The sequence below is a fragment of the Canis lupus genome, chromosome 15 (assembly GCF_003254725.2).
Source record: "Canis lupus dingo isolate Sandy chromosome 15, ASM325472v2, whole genome shotgun sequence".
NCBI classification, from domain to species: Eukaryota; Metazoa; Chordata; class Mammalia; order Carnivora; family Canidae; genus Canis; species Canis lupus.
Genome location: NC_064257.1, coordinates 54193512 through 54200056, shown reverse-complemented (window position 1 = coordinate 54200056; position 6545 = coordinate 54193512). Strand labels below are relative to the sequence as shown.

The window sequence follows — 6545 nt, the reverse complement described above, 5'->3', positions numbered from 1 at the left end:
AGTTACTCCCACCATCCAGAAGAAGGGATGAGATAGCTAGAAATAGTGCCACTGTAAGGAAGAATGATGGCAGTGGGGGCTTGTCTGTACTTATTAGATCTCTGCATTTTCTTTTTCGGTTCTGATAGTTAAATTCCCTCTTACTGTTTGGGTGGCTTGGCAATACGATCTGTCTTTCCATTCCTCGTCTGCTAAAATGTACCTTTCCTCTCTCCCTCACTCCTTCCAGTTCTTTTATGCTCAGTATGTCTTGAGCTTGAGTCTAACCAAACCATTGATTTAGAAAGTGAAGCCTCTATAGCTGACTTAATGGGTAAATCCTTTGTAGAGAGGATATGTGCTTGCTAACTCAGCACCCCTTAAAGCGAATTTGTGGGAGAAGAGATCAGACCAGCGAGGGAGGCTGGATCATGGAAGGTCTCCTATGCAGTGCTGAAGAGTTTAGATTTCTTCCTATGTGTGATGGAGCCAGTTAAAAATTTAGGGGCAGGGAAATGGAATGATTAAATTATATGATGGATAATTAAAGATAGAATCAGATTAGGCTTGTTTTGTTCAAAGTTCTAGTATCTAAAAATTAATGACATGCAAAGATTTTCTGATCCTCAATATTGTTAGTGGACTCCCTACTCTATGAATGAGCCTGATATGATCAGATTAAGCTCTCCTTGATACTAGGATACATCCTCGGAAGCTAAAAGTGTTTTATTTCATTTAATACCCACTGAAGATGGACTAGTCTTACTAAAATACTAACAATGTATTCTAAATCGAAGATGACAATGCTACTTCACTGAGGAAAAAAAAAAAAAAAAAAAAAAAACCTTCAATTCCTTCCCATGCATTACAGTTTCTATTTTTAACTAGACCCACATTTTCAATATATTGCTGGACATTTCTGTATATGTGTGCTGCTCTCCTCTCTCTATATGATGCAAACCAGCTTGTTTCTCTGACCCCTAGCTTCACCACTTACTAACTTCTGCTGCTGCATTTCACTTCCAATCAGTTAGAGAGCCCTTGATTTGCCCTTTCCCCCCATATCTATTGTTTTTACACTGGTCCAGCCCCTTAACATTTTAATTCTGAACTGTTAAAATAGTCCCTGGACTTTGACTCTGTCTCTAATTTCTCATCTCTCAATGCTCTCAGCATGCTACTATCATAATTATGTCTCTAAAGCACAACTTGGATAATGTCACTTCCCTGGAGGGAGGGCCTTCTGTGTTCTCCCAGGATCAAGTCTAAACTTTCTAGCATTCAGTCAGTCACAATCTACCCATATTCTTTCTTCGGTAAGATCTACGAAAAAGGAACTCTGATCCATTTGGAGTAAATTTGCTGATAAATGTAAAAATTAAAGAAAAGAAATTGAACAAAGGATGAAAGGTTAAAATTGCCCTGTGGTAGCACGTTTTTTGACCCTTGGGTAGAAAGAAGGGATTGGTTATCTAGGTGTGGGTGCAAACTGGTGCTGGATGAAAGGGTCTCTTGAGATGCACTAAGTTTAAGATTTAGGGAGCAGTCACTCTGACATCTGAAAAATCCAGTGGAACAGCGAGAAAAGCAGCTGCTTGAAATGGTTGATGGCAAAGCTCTGACAGGGATGTCCTTTGGGAGGTAACAGTGACAGTCAAATGAATTAGAAAAGAGAGACTGGGGTGACTTTTTAGTGGCCAGAATCCTAGGAAAAAATAATTCTTTTGGAGACACCCTTATGAATTCCCTGCCCACCGAAAAATGGAGTGAATATTTTTTACAAGTTGAAAAGAACCGAATTAACGAGTTTGCTGGAAACCGGAATTTCAGCTCGTCATGGTCGGATAGAAACATCTCTTAATGTTTTGCTGGCCTTGTCTTCCAGCACATGCTCTTCCCTTCTATCCACTACGCAGCCTCTCCTGAGTCACACTTGCTTGTCCATTGTTGACTTTGTGGGCCTCTGGCCTCTCACATGATTGGTTTCCTGGTCAAGTTCCCTTTCTTTCCCTGCTGATCAAAATTCCAAAGATCTGTATTGAGAACCAGTTTAAGCCACTTTCTGTGTTCTTTTTGGTAGACAGCAGTACCCATAGGAAACTTTGAGGTGATAGAGAGTCTAATATTCTCCCCACCCTCACATTTAGACTTTAATGAATATACATCTCAGACCAAATGCTGTCTCTCACATATACTTACACACACACACACACACTTAATAAGCAAACAGTTAAAAAACAGTATGTATATCCTATTTTCCCAGTTCAGGGCTCCATAAATTCCTGGATGTAAGAAGTCCTTAGAAATCATATAGCTCTGGGTTAAACTTTAGCTCCATGACTTAGCTGTTGAATGACCTCAGACATGTTACTTAGCTTTTCTGATTCTCTCTTTCTTCATCTATGAATTAGGGTAATGATCCAGCCATGTAGATATCCTATAAACAAAATATCTACAAGTGTGCAGGAGTTGTCGTGGAGGAGATTTCAAGAGTTTATGAGACAGTTGTTAACATAATCATCTAAAAAGATCAAATTATATAAACTTACAGTAAATAAATTATAATTACAGTAAATAAGTTATAAAATAAACAAAGGCAAGCAACATTAAAAATTATGACTTCCTAATTGACCACATTTTACTATTTTTCTGTTTTTATGCTACTTATGTTTACAGTATAATGTGCCGCTGCAAATCTCTTCTCAAGATTGTTTTCACTGACATGATGTAGCTTGGGAGCTGGCAATCAGACATGCTGGGAGTATTATACCATGGAAGTCAGCAAGTACTAAAAATCAGAGTTGGATCTGTCATTTGGTTGATTGTCTCTAGACTCAAAAAATCATGAGGAAAGTGTCAATAATGTGAATTAAACTCGAAGGTATGTCATGCATGTGGTTTTTAGATAGCAAATAGCCCCCAAAATGAAGAAATATATTCTTAGTATTCAAAAACTATTATCAATTCTATAAACTTGACACACTATTAAAGTTCCCACATTGGACATTTGCAATTGTGTTCATTTTTTAATTGCAAACATAGACTGTCTATAGACACAAGAGGTTAGCAACAATCAATGAATACTGTGAGAATCTGTCTATATGGAAATTACAATAAAAATTATAGTATATCTTATTATTTGTAAATTGTGTGCTAAATATGTTTATATCATTAATTTTTATAATAAAATTAGGCATATATATACCTATATACACGTATATATTTTTTCAGATAGTTGTTAAGATTTTGTCAGCACCCTTTTGCATATATCCTTCTCTTGAGTTTCTGCTCAAATGTCATATTCTCCATGAAATCCTTTTGGATCTTGCCTAAATCAGTATTAAATGCACCTTCTGCCTTCCATAGCAACTTGGAACCTAATTAAAATGCTTTTTATCCTAAAGAGTAATTATTTTTATGCATATATCTATTTACCTCTCTGTATGGTAACCTCCTAGAAAATAAAAGAAAAAGTGTTTTAGACCTTCATCTTGGCATGCAGCTTAACATTTAGCATGAAACTATATTGTAAGACTCTCAGGAAATATTTGTCAAAAAATCAAATATTTCACAGAGCTTGATTTAGATGGCATTATAAAATAGTTTCCTTTTTCCAGTGGATTCTAGATGTCTTCTCATTGCCTGCTAGGAGATCAGCTGACAATAGAGTGGATTTGAAGTAAAAAAAAAATGAATTAATATTTTTTCTTTCACCACATTAGTGAAATGTAACACATTAGTAAATCTCTTAGAATTAATTTATTGATTAATTTTAAGAAAAACCAATCTTTCTTCTTCACAAAATATTCTTACTAAATAAGAAAAATTTGGGTCAGGATAAAATTAATAGGTACTGAGCCAGCTTTTTCTTTCCTGCATTTTTCTAGGTCTAAGATTATTTACCCAGCTTTTGCTTGATAATAATATCAATAATAATAACAGTTAATGCTTTTATGTGCCTCCTGTGCTCCAAGTGCTTCACATATTTATCAAATCCTCATCACATTTCTATAAGGTAAGTAGTATATGTATTATTTAACATGTATAATTTACTATATATGTATGTACAAACACACAGGGAAATTGAGTACCAGAGCATTTAAATAACCATAAAACTAGTAAGTGACAGAGCTGGAATTTGAACCCTGGCAGTCTAGCCTCAGAGTTAAATTTGACAAAACAGTTTTCATATCTTAGAGAGAGACTATCTTATAAAAAAAACAATGAAAATTTTGTGTTCTTAAAAAATAAGAGCCTGAAAGAATCGGAACATATAATTTATCCATAAACCATAATTTTGGGAAGAATTCATGAAACTATAAGTGGCAGATTTCCTCCCAAAAAGAGATAACAGAGGCACCTGGGTGGCTCAGTCAGTTAAGCGTCTGCCTTCCGCTTGGGTCATGACCCCTCATTGGACTCTGTTCAGCAGGGAGTCTGCTTCTCCCTCTCCTTCCCCCCCCTAACCGCTCATGCTCTTGCTCTCTCTCTCAAATCAATAAATAAAATATTTAAAAACAAACAAACCAAACCAAAGGAGATAACATTTCACTGTCTGAGAGAGGAAAGGTTAACAAGAGGAAAGCTAATCACTGCAGGGTTAGATACTAGTGTGGTCTCAGAAAAGATGGTGCTAAAGATGGTGCTAAAAGATGGTCATCTCTGCCAGGTTGGCAGGGAAAAGGAGCAATATCCCCAGATAGGTTTGGGGGGATCCAAGAACGGAGAGGATCCAGGTCTTCCCAGTAGACTACAGCTGGGAGAGAAACAGCCTTCCAGAGGAAGCCTAGACCAGAGCTGTGCCCAGCTGGGCAGACAATGGTGGCCAGGATGGTCTACTGGAGAGGAGACCTAGGAAAGCTCCAGGAGACTCTGGAGTCCCCGGGATGCTAGAAGAGCAATTCAACAATTTCCCATACCTATAGAGGTATTCAATCCTATGAGAGGATTGAAAGGGTCCTACAGTCACAATGAAGCCATAACATCTGCAGATCTCCCTCAGGTACAGGGATATTCAAAGACCAGACATAAAGAATGAAAGTCCACAGAAGCAATATGATAGGAAGCACTTTCCAGATTTAAATTCAGAGCTAACTGAATTTTAACCTGGAGTTATAGAGTAATTTCTAATTTCACTGACTTTACCTGAGGGATGATTAAATAAATGCATTGGAGAGAATAGGGATTTAGACAAAGTATTAGATTAAATTACAGAAACTAAATTTAGAATTCTCATAGAGTTAGAAACTATGAAATTCAAACTGGTTGTGTACTCTCCTCATAGTTGTATATGTCCATTTAAGAGATAATAACTGAAATGTAATAGAGAATTAATGTCCTAACAGACATGTATTCATTTAATATATATGTGTATGTATTTGTGCATGTGCGTGTATAACAAACATATACACACATATACCCTTTGACTGACTATGACTGATTTATAGATTATTTATCTGTCTGTTTATAGAACACCATCACTGGGATGTACAGTTAACTTTTTGAAGATGTCACAGTAGTTAAGAGTTCAGGTCTGGAGAGACCTTGGGTCAGTCAGTTAAGTGTCTGCCTTCCAGCCCACCTCAGGCTCTCTGCTCAGTGGGGAGTCTGCTTCTCCTTTTCTCTTGTCCTCAGCACCCTCTCTGCCCCCTCCCTCTTCTTGCATGTGCATGCCCTCTTTCTCAAATAAATAAATAAACAAAATCTTTAAAAAACAAAGAGTATAGGTCTAGGGGCCAGACTCCTAGAGTTTACACCCTGACTGCTTCATACTCCATGTGAAACCTTGAGTAAGTTATTTGACCTGTTGCAGATATGGTTTCCTCATCTGTAAGTCTTCACAGGGTTGTTGGGAAAATCCCATGTGTTAATAGTCCTAATGTATAGAAAGGTGGGGGTGCCTTTGTAAGTCCTCAGAAATGTTAGCCACAGGCATTTCATATGGTCTTCAGTCAGCATGACTGGGCGTCATGTTCAAACTTCTTTCCTTGTTTTCATATTGGTGAACTAGGCCATGCAGTCATTGGCAGTGGGCATGACCTCCATGCTCTTCAGTCTCCTGTGGAATCTGGAGCATCACTTGGAGAAGCTTGGACTCTTCCCAGGAGCACTTCTTCTGAGTGTGCTACAACCTACCACATGTGAATCCAGCCCCTTCACTCTCTTACCTACCTTTGTACCTTTCAGCCTTTTTATGGGAAAGGGAAGCCGTCTTTGAAGACAGTAGAAGAGCAATTATCTCGTGGATAATCATGGAAATCCCCTTTTAAAAAATTACTATTAAAAAAAAATAAAAATAAAAAATTACTATTAAAAACGTGAGTGTTGAATAAAGAGAATGCTTTTAGTTATAAAAACTCATGTTTCCTTTGTGTTCATTTAAATTGATATCATAGATGATATTGTGTTTTCTGTCTTTTCATCTTATTCTTCAGTGTCTAGGTCACAGATTAGTGCTTCTAGGGAATGATTTTGCTGCTAAGGTGTTGAAGTCATGAATCCATTTTCTGATCTGCTGGTTTTAGAGTTTTGTTTTGTTTTAAAGAAAGAGGTTTGCCCCTTTTTAT

General features: G+C 37.1%; 1 long non-coding RNA gene across 1 annotated transcript; it reads left to right on the top strand.

Annotated features, from left to right (window-relative positions):
- Positions 1-2661: 2661 nt before the first annotated feature.
- LOC118350706 (uncharacterized) lies at positions 2662-6236 on the top strand. Its single transcript, XR_004804990.2, has 3 exons — positions 2662-2860; positions 3867-3994; positions 5990-6236. It is a non-coding gene; the product is annotated as an uncharacterized LOC118350706 (long non-coding RNA).
- Positions 6237-6545: the final 309 nt, after the last annotated feature.